Source organism: Schistocerca americana, chromosome 4 (assembly GCF_021461395.2).
Source record: "Schistocerca americana isolate TAMUIC-IGC-003095 chromosome 4, iqSchAmer2.1, whole genome shotgun sequence".
NCBI lineage: Eukaryota > Metazoa > Arthropoda > Insecta > Orthoptera > Acrididae > Schistocerca > Schistocerca americana.
In genome coordinates, this window is record NC_060122.1 from 336,968,570 (window position 1) to 336,988,763 (window position 20,194).

Sequence of the window (20,194 nt, forward strand, 5' to 3'; positions counted from 1 at the left end):
CTCGATCCCTGAGTCAAGAGATGGGAACGTTTGCAAGACAACAACTATCTGCACGAACAGATCGACGGCGGTTGCAGCAGCATGGACTATCAGCTCGAAGACCATGGCTGCGGTTACCCTTTACTCTGCATCACAGACAGGAGCGCCTGCGATGGTGTACTCAACGACGAACCTGGGTGCACGAATGGCACAACGTCATTTTTTCGGATGAATCCAGGTTCTGTTTACAGCATCATGATGGTCGCATCCGTGTTTGGCGAAATCGCGGTGAACGCACATTGGAACCGTGTATTCGTCATTGCCATACTGGCGTATCACCCAGCGTGATGGTATGGGGTGCCATTGGTTACACGTCTCGGTCACCTCTTGCTCGCATTGACGGCACTTTGAACAGTGGACGTTACATTTCAGATGTGTTACGACCCGTGGCTCTACCCTTCATTCGATCCCTGTGAAACACTACATTTCACAGGATAATGCACGACCGCATGTTGCAGGTCCTGTACGGGCCTTTGTGGATACAGAAAATGTTCGACTGCTGCCCTGGCCAGCACATTCTCCAGATCTCTCATCAACTGAAAACGTCTGGTCAATGATGGCCGAGCAACTGGCTCGCCACAATACGCCAGTTACTACTCTTGATGAACTGTGGTATCGTGTTGAAGCTGCATGGGCAGCTGTACCTGTACACGCCACCCAAGCTCTGTTTGACTCAATGCCCAGGCGTATCAAGGCCGTTTTTACGGCCAGAGGTGGTTGTTCTGGGTACTGCTTTCTCAGGATCTATACACCCTCATCGCGTGAAAATGTAATTACATGTCAGTTCTAGTATAATATATTTGTCCAATGAATTCCCTTTTATCATCTGTATTTCTTCTTGGTGTATCAATTTTAATGTCCAGTAGTGTATTAATAGGAAGAGGAAAGCAGGAAGAGTAACCAGTACTCCAACAGCGACTGAGTGTCGTTTCTGTGTGGCGGAAGCAGTCAGCGTGTGCCAGGGCGGTGCCGCCGCTGCTGGACTATCGCTTAGTCACGTGTTCTACTGTCCCTGTTAACACACTAGACAAATCTGGGTCCGCTCTATCGGATGGCTGCGTAAAATTCCACTTTAAAAAAAAACATTTGGTTTGTAACGAGTAACAAACCGACGCTTTCCATCAATGTTGGGCGTCGCATGGTCCACGTGATGAACAGTATTTGTCTGGGATGACTCCAGCCAAACGCTGCAAAAACGACAATGCTAATGTCTGCCGAATCACCAAAGAAACTTCGTCTGACGAATCTCAGGAGAGACACCCTGTATAACGTGTAATGTAATAAAATAAAAATTTTATTTATTTGTGACTATTAGCGTAAATGTGGGACATAGTAGTCGAATTAAGTCGGGTGATGCTGAGGGAATTAGATTAGGAAATGAGACACTTAAAGTAGTAAAGGAGTTTTGCTATTTGTGGAGCAAAATAACTGATGATGGTCGAAGTAGAGAAGATATAAAATGTAGTCTGGCAATGGCAAGGAAAGCGTTTCTGAAGAAGAGAAATATGTTAACATCGAGTATAGATTTAAGTGTCAGGAAGTCGTTTCTGAAAGTATTTGTATGGAGTGTAGCCATGTATGGAAGTGAAACATGGACGATAAATAGTTTGGACAAGAAGAAGCTTTAGAAATGTGGAGCTACAGAAGAATGTTGAAGATTAGGTGGGTAGATCACATAACTAATGAGGAGGTATAGAGTAGGATTGGGGAGAAGAGAAGTTTGTGGCACAACTTGACTAGAAGAAGGGATCGATTGGTACGACATGTTCTGAGGCATCAAGGGATCACAAATTTAGCATTGGAGAGCAGCGTGGAGGGTAAAAATTGCAGAGGGAGACCAAGAGATGAATACACTAAGCAGATTCAGAAGGATGAAGGATGCAGTAAGTACTGGGAGATGAACAAGCTTGCACAGGATAGAGTAGCATGGAGAGCTGCATCAAACCAGTCTCAGGACTGAAGACCACAACAACATAGTGTAATGTGATAAAATAAATATGAACCGTGACTTCTATAAAAAGAAACACACTTTAATGCAATGGCTCATTATAAAAGAGAAATAACTAATGTAGGAATGTTATTAACAGTGTAATATGTTGTTTAATTTAGCCCGACGTGTATAAGCACTCAGTAACCAGCTCAGTTCTCAGGGTAGTTACGTAATCGTCGATAATTAATTGTCCTTTTCTTATTTCCCAACACTATGGATATTATTGCAGGTTCGCGAGAAGTCGTGTGCTTGTTGCACCAGAGAATATTTGCCAAGTCGATGAACACTACTGTAGTGCGTAATTTGATGTCGTGTTTTCGTCGCGATTTCCCAATATAAGATAACAAGAGTAGCATCTACAAATGAAATCCTATAATGGAACTGGAATACTGTGACCAGACCTTTTCTGCGTGGGATGTTATTTAGTGATATAAAGAAAATCTGTAAATGTTGTTAAATTATTAGTAGCTGCCTCCGGTCTCGTGGGATCTGAGACAAAGTTAATTGTCCTAACCGACGGCAGTCTCGTAGATGAGCTAAAAGAAAAATGTTAAAGATTTTTCTAAGATGGCGCCAAAAATGAAAATTCTTTATTAAGGCCCATATCTACTTAAGACAGTCTAGGTATCAGACTCACAACAGACTGACGACATACACAAATTCTTTTGACAAAATAACGATTATATTTTTCGGGTTTTAAGTGCAACTTACATTATCAGCTGGTACAGCAAGATGAGCTTTATCCAAGAACATCCACTTAGGTTCGAATCCAAGCAGATAAGATAAGCGAATGACAAAGGAAAGATGGTTCATGGATAGAAGCGCAAGAGTCCATGGAATAACACGTCCATTGTAGTTCTATCTCTTCTTGTTTGGCGTACTTGTCAATTATTTATAAAATTTATCGTAATATTTAGTTTACATCTTTTAAACGCAAGTCCACCCAGAAGAAACAGTACAAACGCAAAGATTAATAGACCTGTAACACTCCCCTGAGGTACACCCGAAACTGCTTATACGTCTGAATATTTCTCTCTGTTAATAACGAAACGCTGCGACCAGTTTACTACGAACTCTTCTAGTCACACAGCTCATCTGATATTCCCTATGCTGGTCTTTTTTCATTATTTGGCAGCACCGAACTATATCGAACGCCTTCTGTAGGTCGGTAAATACGGCATCAACCAGGCCGCCAGTATCTGCCGCCGTCTGGGTCCAATGAACGATCTGGGGTAAGCTGGGTTTCATGCGATCGTTTTTTGTGGAAACCATGTTGATTCCTACACAGGACATTTTGGGTCTCCAGTAATACGTTCCAAAATTGCATAGCATACTGACCGTCAACGATATAGAACTGAAAAGACGCAATCTCAGAGACTTAACTGGTCTCATACAGATATGATTTTATATGTACAGGCTGAAGCAGCTAGTGAACAATTGTGACACGGCTGGGAATCTAATCTGGGTCTCTTGCAATTCTCTTCGAATGTAATGGGGGAATTTTAAAAAACTACACGGAGGCGGCAGTGAGAATTTGGAACGAGGAGGAAGGCGTGCCAGGGAAATCGGTGCAGTTGTGCGAATCGCTGTGCCAAGGCGGCATAGTGGCTAACTCATCTGGCTAGTAACCAGGAGACCTAGTTCAGATACCGGTCTTGCTACAAATTCTCATTCGCTGCTTCAGTCTACATACATAAAAGTGAACGATATAGGCCTATTGTTTTGTCCGTGTTTCCGACGGCCCTTCTTATAAATGGGAATGACTCGCGCTCAATTTTAGCGTTCCGTAGGTAGAAACAGAACCCTTACAGGGGCACTTTGCTGTCCCTCAATCTGTTTCTCTTTCTGTTTATCTGTCTGTCCAACTCTTGAAAATACTTTTTTCTTAGGAACGGGTAGACTTACCAAGCTGAAATTTACTTCACATGCTAAGGCTAATGGTCCCTTGGCGGTGTAATAAACGTAAGCTTCCAAGTAAATGCAGCCAGGAGTTATGGCCATTTATGCCACATATTTTGATACTCGCACACTCACTCATTAAAATCTATAGTGTACTTCCCATTGGCCTAGAATGACGAAATTTGGCAAGAAGCGAGGTTTCACAGTACAAGCGAAACGAAATAAAGAAAATAGAAAATTGTTAATCTGTGTTTGCTACTTGGTACTGCAATTAACGAAAACGTGGGAGGGGGGACCCACCAATACAACTTTCTTTCCACACATCTTGTTTATATAACAGTATATAATCATAAATATTTTTTTACAAAATGAACCAATTTGCAAAATTCTTTTGACGTAAACCTTACGATGAATAAGCTTTTGCAAAAGAAATCAAAACAGCAAACAGTATGACAATGGTTACTAGACGGCCGGACCAGTAGTCCGCCCGTTATCGGGTGAAGCAGCGGTGTTTACTACCGCGCTGGACACAGTCTGTCTTATTAAATGCCTTTCTGCAACACATGGAAACTGTATAAGCACCGCTGATGATAAGAGTGATTCAATTGCTCAAAACAGATGACGTAACTTTTAATTTGAAAGCTGTATGTCGAAAGGTTCGGGAGTAAAATGTGCACTTGTGCTTAAAGGTTAAACAAATTAGGAAACAATATGACAATGATAAGGCTTACTTCCTAATTTCAATCGGCAACCGAGGTGCGACTTGATCCCAACCCGTCCCTTTTGACAATCTTATTTCGACTACGTCTCTGGTCACAGTTCTCTCTTAATATTTTCAAAGTTAAACAGATTGTCAGTTATTAAGAGCGCTCTGAAGGAACGTCTTAAAACATTTGTGAACACTTATTACAAGAGAACTCACTCAGCCGAACCACAAGATCCAGCTAAAATTCACCAATAATGACACGGTCTTTCAAACAAAGCAATGCACCGCTTAGTACTACAGGCTGTTGAGATTATAACTAACACTGAGAAAAGGAGCTACAATCAAAGAATTGAACCAGTTAACATATAAATCTAACCCCAAGGTCCCTCTTTTGTTTAACGGTAACCTGTGTCTTAGTACAATTGTTCCGGCTGTATTTACGACCAGGAGCTGATTCATTAGAACAATAATGATCAGGTACAAACCGGAAGGAAAGGCAAAAATAATAGCAGGACAAGTTTTCAAACGACAACTAGTGTCTTACTACAATACCAGGGTCTATATTTGGGACCAAAGAGCCGACCGAGTAAACCTCTGACGGTCCGGTACAAACTATAAAATAATAAGGAGGGGCAATATAATAGAGGGACAAATTTTTAAACGACAACTAGTGTACAAAATTGTTAAGGCTTTCGTGGCCACTTGTTGACAAACTGTCTATAGGCTTCTGTCTCGGGTTCTTCGGCCGACGGACGTATGATGATTTTATTGACGTTTCCCTAGCACGAGTGGCTGGCATTGTCAAAGCTTCACCCTCCATTGCCGGTGGTGAACTGGAGCAGAGCCCGCGGCCGCAGACTGTATGTATCTGGCTCGTCAACGTCCGAGCGCTTCTCCGCGGTCATTTCCTGTGCGGTTCTCCTCTTGCCACCTGCGACGGTCGTTCGCTGCAGTACGGGAAGCCGGGATCCGTTTACCTCTAGACTTTCCTCTTTCTTGTTGAAGGTATTCGATTGTCTTTTATTTCCACACCTTCTCTGAACAAGCCTTAAGGTAAACGGATCCTGGCTTCCCGTACTGCAGCGAACGACCGTCGCAGGTAGTATGAGGAGAACCGCATAGGATATGGCTGCGGAGAATCCCTCGGATGCTGGCGAGCCATGTACATATAGTCTACTGCCGGGATCTCTGCTCTAGTTCACCACCGGCAATGGAGGGTGAAGCTTTGACAATGCCAGCCATTCGTGCTGGCGGAACGTCAGTAAAATCATCAGACGAACGTCGGCTGAAGAACCCGAGACAGAATAGGCAGTTTGTCGACAACTTGTGTCTCAGTACAATACAACGGCCTATATTTACGACCAAAGAGCCAACCGAGTAAAACTCTGAGGGTCTGGTACAAACCAGAAAATAATAAGAAGGGCGGGTGGACAATGACACAAATCACGCGATGATTACAGAAGGTTACTCCCCTTTATCAGCAAGCAGTTCCATGGATCCACAGTCCGTCGCAGCGGTTACTGAGTGGTGCGGGCAGCCAGACCAAGAGCGGTTATCCGAGACACGAATGTTGCCAACCAACCGATAGGATGTCGACCTGGTGCTTGTAGTCGACGCTGACCCCGGTGAAATACTCCGGTACCTTCGCTCTCCACAGGCCCTCCTTGCGCAGCTCGTGGCTTCGGCCGCTCGGACCTCGTGATCACCTCTTGTTACGACGGCAATCCCAAAACTTTGTTCTTATCTCTCGGGCCAGCGAACCCCGTATACACAGGGTGGTCCATTGATACTGACCGGGCCAAATATCTCACGAAATAAGCATCAAAAGAAAAAACTACTAAGAACAAAACTTGTCTAGCTTGAAGGGGCAAACCAAATGGCGCTATGGTTGGACCGCTAGATGGCGCTGCCATGGAACAAACGGATATCAACTGCATTTTTTAAAGTAGAAACCCCCATTTTTATTATATATTCGTATATTACGTAAAGAAATATGAATGTTTTGGACCACTTTTTTCGCTTTGTGACAGATGGCGCGGTAATAGTCACAAACGTATAAGTACGTGATATCACGTAACATTCCGCCAGTGCAGGCGGTATTTGCTTCGTGATACATAACCAGTGTTAAAATGGACCGTTTACCAACTGTAGAAAAGATCGATATCGTGTTGATGTATGGCTATTGTGATCAAAATGCCCAACGGGCGTGTGCTATGAATGCTGCTCGGTATCCTGGACGACATCATCCAAGTGTCCGGACCTTTCGTTGGATAGTTACGTTATTTAAGGAAACAGGAAGAGTTCAGCCACATATGAAACGTCAACCAAGACCTGCAACAAATGATGATGCCCAAGTAGGTGTTTTAGCTGCTGTCGCGGCTAATGCACTCATCAGTAGCAGACAAATTGCGCGAAAATGTGGAATCTCAAAAACGTCGGTGTTGAGAATGCTGCATCAACATCAGTTGCACCCGTATCATATTTCTATGCATCAGGAGTTGCATGGCGACAACTTTGAACGTCGTGTACAGTTCTGCCACTTGGCACAAGAGAAATTACGGGACGATGACAGATTTTTTGCACACGTTCTATTTAGCGACGAAGCGTCATTCACCAACAGCGGTAACGTAAACCAGCATAATATGCACTATTGGGCAACGGAAAATCCACGATATCTGCGACAAGTGGAACATCAGCGACCATGGCGGGTTAATGTGTGATGCGGCATTATGGGTGGAAGGATAATTGGCCCCTTTTTTATCGATGGCAATCTAAATGGTGCAATGTGTGATGATTTCCTACGTAATGTTCTACCGATGTTACTACAAGATGTTTCACTGCATGACAGAATGTCGATGTACTTCCAACATGATGGATGTCCGGCATATAGCTCAAGTGCGGTTGAATCTGTATTGAATAGCATATTTCATGACAGGTGGATTGGTCGTCGAAGCACCACACCATGGCCCGCACGTTCACCAGATCTGACATCGCTTGATTTCTTTCTGTGGGGAAAGTTGAAGGATATTTGCTATCGTGATCCACCGACAACGCCTGACAACATGCGTCAGCGCATTGCCAATGTATGTGCGAACATTACAGATGGCAAACTACTCGCTGTTGAGAGGAATGTCGGTACACGTATTGCCAAATGCATTGAGGTTGACGGACATTATTTCGAGCAATTATTGCGTTAATGTGGTATTTACGGGTAATCACGCTGTAACAGCATGTGTTCTCAGAAATGATAAGTTCACAAAGGTACATGTATCACATTGGAACAACCGAAAAAAAAAATGTTCAAACGTACCTACGTTCTGTATTTTTTATTTAAAAAACCTGCCTGTTACCAACTGTTCGTTTAAATTTGTGAGCCATATGTTTGTGACTATTACAGCACCATCTATCACCAAGCGAAAAAAGTAGTCCAAGTAAAACATTCATATTCCTTTACGTACTACACGAATATGTAATAAAAACGGGGGTTCCTAGTTTAAAAAACGCTGTTGATATCCGTTCGACCTACCTATGGCAGCGGCTGTAGCGTGCCAACCATAGCGCCATCTGGTTTCCCCTTTTCTAGCCAGACAAGTTTCGTTCTTTGTAGTTTTTTCGTTTGACGCTTATTTATTGAGATATTTGGTCCGGACATGATCAATGGACCTCCCTGTATATCGGCAAGCAAAGACCTCGTAAGTACACAACCCACAGATACCAACGCTTCCCCATAAATATTGGCAATGGGGCCGTAAGGGGGATAATCGATACTACACCTGAGTCACTGGCGCCAGACAGAGCAGTCTACTAATTCAATGTCGCCAGTATTTATATCACAAAAAAGTATTTTTTTCATTTGTTATCCGACTTCAAACGTGAAATTAAAACATTCTCGGAAGTCTTTGAATCCCTGGGAACGATATCCTGCGAGAATTAATGTCGATAACAGGCAAAAATGGTCTAGATTTTCGATTGCTGGAATGGACGAACTGTCTAGATATACCGGGTGATCAAAAAGTTAGTACAAATTTGAAAAGTGAATAAATCACGGAATAATGTAGATAGAGAGGTACATATTGACACACATGCTTGGAATGACATAGGGTTTTATTAGAACCAAAAAAATACAAAGTTCAAAAAATGTCAGACAGATGGCGCTTCATCTGATCAGTATAGCAATAATTAGCATAACAAAGTAAGACAAAGCAAAGATGATGTTCTTTACAGAAAATGCTCAATATGTCCACCGTCATTCCTCAGCAATAGCTGTAGTCGCGGAATAATGCTGTGAACAGCGCTGTAAAGCATGTCTGGAGTTATGGTGAGGCATTGACGTCGGATGTTGCCTTTCAGCATCCCTAGGGATGTCGGTCGATCACGATACACATGCGTCTTCAGGTAACCACAAAGACAACAGTCGCACGCACTGAGGTCTGGGGACGTGGGAGGCCAAGCATGACCAAAGTGGCGGCTGAGCACACGATCATCACCAAACGACGCGCGCAAGAGATCTTTCACGCGTCTAGCAATATGGGGTGGAGTACCATGCTGCATAAACATCGTACGTTCCAGCAGGTGTTTATCAGCCAGGCTGGGGATAATGCGATTCTGTAACATATCGGCGTACCTCTCACCCGTCACGGTAGCAGTTACAAAACCAGAATCACGCATTTCCTCGAAGAAAAAAGGCCCGATAACGGTAGATGTGGTAAATCCAACCCATACCGTGACTTTGTCGTCGTGCAATGGAATTTCCACGACAGTTCTAGGATTTTCGGTAGCCCAAATTCTGCAGGTGTGAGCGTTGACAGACCCTCGGAGCGTGAAATGAGCTTCGTTGGTCCAAAACACGTTACTCAACCAATCGGCATCTTCCGCCATCTTTTGAAACGCCCACACCGCAAATGCACTCCACTTCACTAAATCGCCAGGTAACAGTTCATGATGCCGATGGATTTTGTACGGATAGCATCGGAGGCTACGCCTCAGTGCCAACCAAACAGTAATGTATGGAATGCCGGTGCGACGTGCTTCTGCACGAGCGCTGACTTCCCCGTGCATAGACGAACCCGCTACAATCTCCATTTCTTCCTGAACCGTCTCAGCAGCATTACGCCTTGTGCTCGGTCGGCCACTACGGGGTCCATCGTCTAAACAATCCGTGGCTTCCAACTTCGAAATCATTCTGCCCACAGCTGCATTTGACAACGGACCTTTACCCGTTCGAATCCCCGTACTATGGCGATAGGATCGTAACGTTGAACTAGCACATTCCCCTTTCTGATAATACAGCTTCACTAAAAGCGCCTTTTCCGGTAACGTCAACATGCTGCGACTGCTGGCGCATCTGATTCTCTCTCTTTTTTTTCCTTTATTGTAATTTTAATCACCTATACAGGCGGGCTGGCACCAGCACATTACGCTGCTCTTCAGCCTTAAATGGAACAATAACAAGACAGAGAGGTGATACAGACAATACAAAAAACGGCGGGCAAAAAATGGAGATACAAAAAAAAAACAATAAACATGAAGCCGTTCACGTTCGACGATAAAAACACTAACACTTGTGGACACGGCGCACAAAACACGGAGAACGGCGATGGCACATGTGAACAGTGGAGTCGTAACTGCACGAAACACAAAACGAAGCACACACGCAAGATACTGATGTCGATGATCTCTGGCGTGCGAATGTTCACTATGCTTGTGCGAGTCCAGGGACCTGCCAAGAGAGGAGGAGGAGGAAGGGGAGTGGGAGAGCGAGAGGGGAGAGCAGAGATACCACGGGCAGGGGAGAAAGGGGGGAGGGAGGAAGGGGGAGGGGAAACACGGGGGAAGAGGGGTGGAGGGAGGGGACGTGGGAAAAGGAAAGAGAAGGGAAGGGAAGAGAAGGGAGGGAGGGTGCCCAATGGAAAGGACACCAGAAGTGGGGGGGGTGGGGCAGGGTCAAAGTTGATAGGAGGGGTAGATGGAGGGGAGGAGGACATCATCAGGGAGGGGGAGCTGGCGGAAGCCACCTTGGAGAGGGTAAGGAGGGTGGAGAGATGGAGACCGGGTGGGACGTGCGAATACAGGTGCGGCAGCGGGCGGGGGTGGGAGAGGATCGGGGAGACGAGCAGGTGAGGAGGATCGAGTTTGCGGGAGGTGTACAGGATCCATATCCTTTCAAGGAAAAGGAGGAGGTGGGGGAAGGGGATGAGATTGTACAGGATCCGCGTGGGGGAGGGGAGACGGATGCGATAGGCGAGGCGGAGAGCATGACGTTAAAGGATTTGGAGGGATTTATAAAAGGTAGGGGGGCGGAGATCCAAGCCGGATAGGCATAACAAAGGATAGGGCAGATGAGGGACTTATAGGTGTGGAGGATGGTGGAGGGGTCCAGACCCCACGTACGGCCAGAGAGGAGCTTGAGGAGACTGAGGCGGGAGCGTACCTTGGCTTGGATTGTCCGGAGGTGGGGAGTCCAGGAGAGACGACGGTCGAGGGTGACGCCAAGGTACTTAAGGGTGGGAGTGAGGGCGATTGGACAGCCATAGATGGTGAGATAGAAATCAAGAAGGCGGAAGGAAGGGGTGGTTTTGCCTACAATGATCGCCTGGGTTTTGGAGGGATTGACCTTGAGTAACCACTGGTTGCACCAAGCGGTGAACCGGTCAAGATGGGATTGGAGAAGGTGTTGGGAGTGCTGTAGGGTGGGGGCAAGGGCAAGGAAGGCGGTGTCATCGGCAAACTGGAGAAGGTGGACGGGGGCTGACGGCGGCGGCATGTCCGCCGTGTACAAAAGGTACAGAAGGGGGGAGAGGACGGAGCCTTGCGGCACACCGGCAGAGGGGAAAAAGCTGTAGGAATCTGTGTTATGGATGGTGACATAGGAAGGACGGCGAGAGAGAAAGGAGCCGATCAGACAGACGTAGTTAATGGGAATGGCGAAGGTATGGAGCTTGAAGAGGAGACCGGAATGCCATACACGGTCATATGCACGTTCGAGGTCCAGGGAGAGGAAGATTGCGGAGCGACGGGAATTAAGCTGTTCGGAAAGGAGATGAGTGAGGTGAAGGAGAAGGTCGTCGGAAGAGAAGGACGGCCGAAAGCCACACTGGGTAACAGGAAGGAGGCGGTGCTGGCGGAGATGCTGGTGGGTGCGTCGGGTGAGGATAGATTCCAGGATCTTGCTGAAGACCGAGGTAAGGCTGATGGGACGGTAGGAGGAGACGGCGGACGGCGGTTTGCCAGGTTTAAGGAACATGAGGATACGGGAGGTTTTCCACAGGTCGGGGTAGTAACCGGTGGACAGGACTACATTGTAGAGCCTGGCCAGGGTGGAGAGGAAAGAGACAGGAGCTTCACGAAGGTGACGGTAGGTGACACGATCGTGACCAGGAGCGGAGTTGCGTTTTGTGCGGAGTGCAGCAATGAGATCCTATGTAGTGATAGGGGCATTGAGTTCCGTGTGTGCAGTGTTGTCCAAGTACTGGAAACCAGGAGCGAGGGGAGGGACGGAGGTGTCAGTTCGATCGCGGACATCCGGGAAGAGGGAGTAATCGAACTGGGGATCATCGGGGATGGAAAATACATCGGAGAGGTAGGAGGCAAAGTGATTGGCCTTACTAAGGGTGTCAGGGAAAGGGTGATCATCATGGAGACGAGGATAATAGGGGGAGGGTTTAGTTCCGGTAAGGCGACGGGAGGCTGACCAGAACTTGGACGAGTTGATTGGTAGGGTAGCATTTAAACGGGTGCATGTCTGTCGCCAGTCCCGGCGTTTCTTAGCCGCGAGCAAATTACGAATGTGTCGCTGGAGTTGCCGGTGGCGTCGTAGTGTGTCCGGGTCACGCGTGCGGAGGAAGGCACGGTAGAGACGACGGGATTCACGGAGGAGGAGAACGGCTTGTGGGGGTAAGGTAGGACGGTGGGGGTGGATGGCGACAGTAGGGACGTGGGCCTCCACGGCCTCAGACAAGGTCTGCTGGAGAAAGGAGGTGGCAAGGGTGACATCGTCAGGGTGGTGGTAGGTGAAGGGGTGGCTATCAACCTGGGTGGAAAGGGTATCCCGGTAGGCATTCCAGTCGGCACGGGAATAGTCGTGGACATACTTAGGGGGAGGGTCAGTACGAGGGTCGGGGCGAGGGCGACGACCGTCTGAAACGGTGAGGAGGACAGGGAGATGGTCGCTACCAATAGGCTCCAGGACATCCACCGTTATGCAGCCAAGGAGGTTGGGGGAGGAGAGGATAACATCAGGAGTGGAGTTGGATTCAGGACGGGTGTGCTGGGGGATGGGGATGTGGTCGCCTTGAAGGGAGGAGAGGAACCAATGCCACCGCCATAACTCGGCAGCAGAACGACTATGGATGTTGAGGTCAGCGGCGATCACGTAGGAGGAGAAGGTACGGTCAATGTGGGAGAGGAAGTCGAAGGAAATAGGGGCGTTAGGGCGGACATAGATGGTGGCGCAGGTAACAGTAAGGCTGGGGAAGAAGAGACTAAGGATCAGGTGTTCGGTGGGGTCAGGAAGGAGAGGTTGGAGCCGAACGGGGATCTGGCGGTGGTGACCAATGGAAACTCCACCACGCGCAATTGGGAGGGGGTTATCGGAGCGGTGGAGGAGATAGGGTGAGGTGTGGATGGAGTGGTGGGGTTGGAGGAAGGTTTCATTGAGGAGGATGGCATCTACGCGGTGGGTGGCAAGGGTGTGCAGGAAGAGGTTCTTGTTGGCAGAGAGGGAGCGGATATTGTTGAAAAGGATACGTTTCTGTCGCACCATGACAAGGATTTAGATGAGGGTGTCAAGACGGGAGAAGGTGAAATGGGCCTGGTTGTTGGAGTAGGTGGCGTACAACTTGAGTTGGAATATGGAACGGGCGGCAAGGGAGATCTGCTGGAGGGTGTGGGGGCGCTGAAAGGGATGAACATTTTGAAGGACGATGGTGATGAACCTGATGATGTCCTCAGTGGTGGGGGGGGGACGAAGGGAATTGCCAGGAGGGGTGGGGGCGTCCAGGGGACGGACAGGGACGGTGAGTTCAGGAGTGGTCGGAGGGGGTCGGGCTTTACACTTTTGGGAGTAGGTGGGATGGGGGAGATTGCAGGTATTGCAGGAAGGAGGGGATTGGAGGTTAGGGCACTGCCTGAGGAAGTGCGCTTGCCTACAATGCGGGCAGGAAGGGGCCTCGCGGCACTTAGCTGTGGGGTGCGCGTTATAGTGCAGACACCTCTGGCAGCACAGGGATTGAGGGGGGGAACGGGAGGGGTCAACCGTATAACGCTGGTTAAAAAGGAGGGCACCCTCCTTCAGGAGACGGTCTATGGAGAGGGCGTGCTCAGAAAAAACCCGCATAAGGCGGGTGGGGTCGGCAGCGTTATGGATCCGGCGAACCGCACGCACCTCCAGATGGGGATGGGCCTGAAGCTCCGCCAACACCTCCTCCTCCGTGATCACTGGACTGAGCCGAGTGATCACGGCGGTGAGGGTTGGCAGGCGACGTGGAGGTTGGGGTTGGTGGGAGGGAGATGGCGAGGGAGCAGGGTCGAGAGAGGCATGAGGGCCAAAGCGGGTGACAGGGATGCGGGAAAGGAGGTCTGTGTGGGGGGTAGGGCTGGGGGAGGAGATGAGTACCGAATCACGGCGAGGAGTGAGGAGGGAGATGGGGGCACCAGGACAATTCTGGCGAAGGAAGAGGGTGAGGTTCCGGGCTTCAAGGAGGGAGGGATCTGGACGGGAGAGGAGGTAGCGGTAGGAGGAGGGCGTAGAGGAGGAGGAGGAGGGGGTAGGGACGGGCGGGGAGACATCCATGGCATCAGGGGTGGGGGAAGGGGGACGAGGCGAAGCCTTTCTTGGAGCAGACGAGGCAGGGGTGCCACTGGGGCGCTTGACGGCGGCGGAGGAGGTGTGGGGGATGGGAACAACTGGAATGTGGCGGGGAGTGGCAGGTCCCGGGACTGGAGTCGGCGCCGGAGATGGTGATGATGACGGTGACGGAGATGGTGATGGTGATGGTGACGGAGAAGGCGATGGCGACGATGACGATGACGGTGGCGGTGGCGGCGGTGATGGCGAAGGCGACGGGGAGAGCTGGGCATGGACAGTGGCCCGACGGGCCACCACCCTAGCCGGAGCTGCAGTGACAGGCTGGGGGAGTGGGGGGAAAGGATCAGATCGAGAGGAGTGGGAGGAAGAAGCTGGAGAGGGGGCGACAAAGAGCGAGGGCGAAGGGAGAGTGAGAAGAGGTGGGATGGAAGGAGGGGGGTGGGACTGGGCACACCACGTTATAGTGGTGGAGGTGGCGGAAGGGGAAGTGTAAACTATGGCGGTGGTGGTAGTGGTGGCGGTGGTGGCGGGGGCGGACATGACGACAGGGAGAAACAATAACGCACAGAACGAAAGGGAAGGGACACAAACCGGGGCAGACGAAGACAAAGACGGAGGAAGACGAGGACGGCCGAAGACCAGGGTCGGACGGCGGCGGCGGCGGCGGCGGCGGCGGCGAACAGACGGACGGACGGACGGACAGCAGGCAGCAGCGGTAGCGGCGGAGACGGACAGCGAGCAGGCAGGCGGACGGACGGACGGACGAACGACGAACGAACAGCTACAGCAGTAAGCGGCGGGCAGACGGGCAGACAGACAAACAGACAGACAGACGGACACAATCTTCGAAAGTGGAGATTCCAACCTGAGAGTAGCCCAGGCTTTGCAATCTGGCGCCTTCGAATGAGGGGATCCAACCCTCTGATGTGTGGATTCTTTCTCTCATTACAGCTCCTTTTATACACGATTGTCATGCGCAGTCACTGACGTTTTGCTGTCCAGCGCCATCTGTCGGACATTTTGTGAACTTTGTTTTTTTTTTCCTCAGTGCACGAGTCCTACTCTCGACCTGGCCAATTTTTTCCAATCAGTAAGAACGCTTTGCAGTACACTGCTGCTGTAACAAGTGCAAGTACTGCCAAGGTTGTACAGTGAACCAGAAGAACAGATTACTTCATAAGCAGCAGTGTATTGTTGGCCTTATGACTCTAAAGTTAGAAGTGTTTGAGGTTGCAATAACTTTTAATGGTGGGAACTATGAAAGACTTAAGGTTCTGTGGAAGTTAGGGGTAAGATTTGGACAGAACACAGCTAAAGGACTGCGGGAACTGGATGAGCTTCGTGTACGTGAAGCAGAGTAAACTGCTCAGCAAATGACAAAAGAAACAAGAAAGAAAAGGAGGAGGCAAGCACTGGGCTGTTGTGACACTGAAGAAGACACAGACTATGGACCAGGGCCATTCTAGTGCATAAAAGATGCAGAAATGCAAGTCTGTATAAGAATTTGTAATAAAAAAAGCTTTAAACCTCAATATCCCTGAACTACATTTTTTGCAATAAATGATACATTTTCTAAAAAAGTACTGATGGTAGGGACGAAATTTTCCACCATGCCAACACATATGGAACTAGAATAATTAAAATATCAAGAGTTTTTTGTTTTTATCTTCATTTAATTACAAAATTCTGTCAAAAAAATTGAGTGTTTGAAAAAAAAAGAAAGAAAAATAAAAAGAAAACATGCCCCACAATACAATTTTAATAATAATTCTAGTTCAATGTGTCTAGAAAGGTGAATTCAATAATTCAATAATTATGGAAAATAAGTAAGTTTCCAAGATAATGGGTCACAAAATTCAATAATTTGACATTGGTTGCATAGGACATACAATGTCCCCTAAAAGCAGGTTTTTCAAACTGTGTTAGTAGACTTTCTCGGGGTAGTTTACATCTATCTTCAAGAGTTTGCCAGTTCAGCTCTTTCAACATCTCGGCGACACTCTCCCATGGGTCAACCAAAACTGAGACCATTTGTGCTGTCCTTCTCTGTATTTGTTCAATATTCGCTGTTAGTACTATCTGGTACATGTCCTTCATAATTGAGCAATGTTCTAGAAGTAGTTGCATGAGTGCATGAGTCCATGAGTGATTGATTGCATTTCCCCAGTATTTCAACAATAAATCCGCCTACCACCTGCTTTACCCACAAGTGGACCTATGTGATCATTTCATTACTGACTTTCTTAGTGTATCTTTTCATTTGTCTTCCCAAGCACAGCCTTCAGTTACTCTGAGTACCTCTATCTGTCAGAAACCTTACGTTCGCACTTGCCTGTAATTTGCAGAGCGAGGCGGTGGCTGAGAGCGCGTGCTACTGTGCGCACCGGGCGCGGCCGGTGGCCTTGAGGAGGGGCCTGCTACTGGTGGCTGTGCGCGCAGGCCGGCCGCTCAGCATCAGCGCCGGGCCCCTCTACGTCTTCTGCAGGGAGGCCTTCGTCTCGGTCAGTAGTAGCGACACTCTCTCAAGATGCCCAGCAACATTGTCTTCGTCAGTAAAAGCCAAGATTTCCCAATGTAAATCACGCTTGTCCGCCCCATTCTGGAGTATTTCTGTGCGGTGTGGGGTGCGCATCAGGTGGGACTGCCGGATGACATCGAAAAAGTACAAAGAAGGGCAGCTCGTTTTGTATTATCGCGAAATAGGGTAGATAGTGCCACAGATATGATACGTGAATTGGAGCGTGTGGTGTGCGTACTGTAAGACCTTTGGTACACACACCATCAGCTTATTTGACTTGTCGCTCTAACGAAGTAGTGTCAGCAATATGTTTCGTGGTCTTATCGTGGCGTGTTTATCTTCTGCCGTTAGGTCAGACGATAGAAATGCCACTTGCACGCTTAGAGTAGCAGATTTACGTTGACCAACTTTAAACAGAACTTGATTAAGTTTCACACACATTTATTAAAATAATAAAAATCATAGACCTTACTTAACTTGATTCTGGATGCTATTTACAATTGACAATCTGAAGTTCCTTTGGTCTTGGTACGTTAATCTTATTCTCACATATCTCTGATACTTGACAAAGTGTCTATACTTTTCTCTTCATGGCTATAAACAGGAATATCATAATCTTATTAGGCGCAGACTGAAACTTGACCATAGACTAATGCAGACTGACTAATTGGAGGTCTGTACGCTCGTTATAATACCTCGCGCTTTCAGGTAACACTGCGCGAGTGTGATCCGCGAGGAGAAAAGGTTCTACGTTAACAGCAATCTCATTGACGGCGTTACATATTAATACGCGGATCGGCGGAAGAAGAATTTGGTCCGTCTCCAAGACAGCGCCATCTCGTAGTGTGGAGACGGACGAGCGCTGCGCCTGCGCTGTTGTGCTTAGCGGGGCGCGCTCTAGTGGGAAAGTTGTGTACGCGCTGACTACGCGGAACTATGTACACAACAAAGTGGCAATCATTAAAGCAAAGGCGTTTATCGATGCGACGGGATCTTCTCATAAAATTTCGATCACCAGTTTTCTCCTCCGATTGCGAAAACATTCTCTTGGCATCCACCTACATAGGGAGAAATAATCATCACGATAAAATAAGAGAAATCAAGGCTCGCACAGAAATTATTTTTTTTTTTTTTTTTTTTTTTTTGGTCATCAGTCTACTGACTGGTTTGATGCGGCCCGCCACTAATTCCTTTCCTGTGCTAACCTCTTCATCTCAGAGTAGCACTTGCAACCTACGTCCTCAATTATTTGCTTGACATATTCCAATCTCTGTCTTCCTCTACAGTTTTTGCCCTCTACAGCTCCCTCTAGTACCATGGAAGTCATTCCCTCATGTCTTAGCAGATGTCCTATCATTCTGTCCCTTCTCCTTATCAGTGTTTTCCACATATTCCTTTCCTCTCCGATTCTGCGTAGAACCTCCTCATTCCTTACCTTATGAGTCCACCTAATTTTCAACATTCGTCTATAGCACAACATCTCAAATGCTTCGATTCTCTTCTGTTCCGGTTTTCCCACAGTCCGTGTTTCACTACCATACAATGCTGTACTCCAGACGTACATCCTCAGAAATTTCTTCCTCAAATTAAGGCCGGTATTTGATATTAGTAGACTTCTCTTGGCGAGAAATCCCCTTTTTGCCATAGCGAGTCTGCTTTTGATGTCCTCCTTGCTCCGTCCGTCATTGGCTATTTTGCAGCCTAGGTAGCAGAATTCCTTAACTTCATTGACTTCGTGACCATCAACCCTGATGTTAAGTTTCTCGCTGTTCTCATTTCTACTACTTCTCATTACCTTCGTCTTTCTCCGATTTACTCTCAAACCATACTGTGTACTCATTAGACTGTTCATTCCATTCAGCAGATCATTTAATTCTTCTTCACTTTCACTCAGGATAGCAATGTCATCAGCGAATCGTATCATTGATATCCTTTCACCTTGTATTTTAATTCCACTCCTGAGCCTTTCTTTTATTTCCGTCATTGCTTCCTCGATGTACAGATTGAAGAGTAGGGGCGAAAGGCTACAGCCTTGTCTTACACTCTTCTTAATACGAGCACTTCGTTCTTGATCGTCCACTCTTATTATTCCCTCTTGGTTGTTGTACATATTGTATATGAACCGTCTCTCCTTATAGCTTACCCCTACTTTTCTCAGAATCTCGAACAGCTTGCACCATTTTATATTGTCAAACGCTTTTTCCAGGTCGACAAATCCTATGAACGTGTCTTGATTTTACTTTAGCCTTGCTTCCATTACTAGCCGTAACGTCAGAATTGCCTCTCTCGTCCCTTTACTTTTCCTAAATCCAAACTGATCGCCACCTAGCGCATTCTCAAATGGTTCAAATGGCTCTGAGCACTATGGGACTCAACTGCTGTGGTCATAAGCCCCCTAGAACTTAGAACTACTTAAACCTAACTAACCTAAGGACATCACACACATCCATGCCCGAGGCAGGATTCGAACCTGCGACCGTTGCGGTGGCGCGGTGCCAGACTGTAGCGCCTAGAACCGCTCGGCCACTCCGGCCGGCAGCGCATTCTCAATTTTCTTTTCCATTCTTCAATATATTATTCTTGTAAGCAGCTTCGATGCATGAGCTGTTAAGCTGATTGTGCGATAATTCTCGCACTTGTCAGCTCTTGCCGTCTTCGGAATTGTGTGGATGATGGTTTTCCGAAAGTCAGCTGGTATGTCGCCAGACTCATATATTCTACACACCAACGTGAATAGTCGTTTTGTTGCCACCTCCCCCTATGATTTTAGAAATTCTGATGGAATGTTATCTATCCCTTCTGCCTTATTTGACCGTAAGTCCTCCAAAGCTCTTCTAAATCCCGATTCTAATACTGGATCCCCTATCTCTTCTAAATCGACTCCTGTTTCTTCTTCTATCACATCAGACAAATCTTCACCCTCATAGAGGCTTTCAATGTATTCTTTCCACCTATCTGCTCTCTCCTCTGCATTTAACGGTGGAGTTCCCGTTGCACTCTTAATGTTACCACCGTTGCTTTTAATGTCACCAAAGGTTGTTTTGACTTTCCTGTATCCTGAGTCTGTCCTTCCGACAATCATATCTTTTCCGATGTCTTCACATTTTTCCTGCAGCCATTTCTTCTTAGCTTCCCTGCACTCCCTATTTATTTCGTTCCTCAGTGACTTGTATTTGTGTATCCCTGATTTTCCCGGAACATATCTGTACTTCCTCCTTTCATCAATCAACTAAAGTA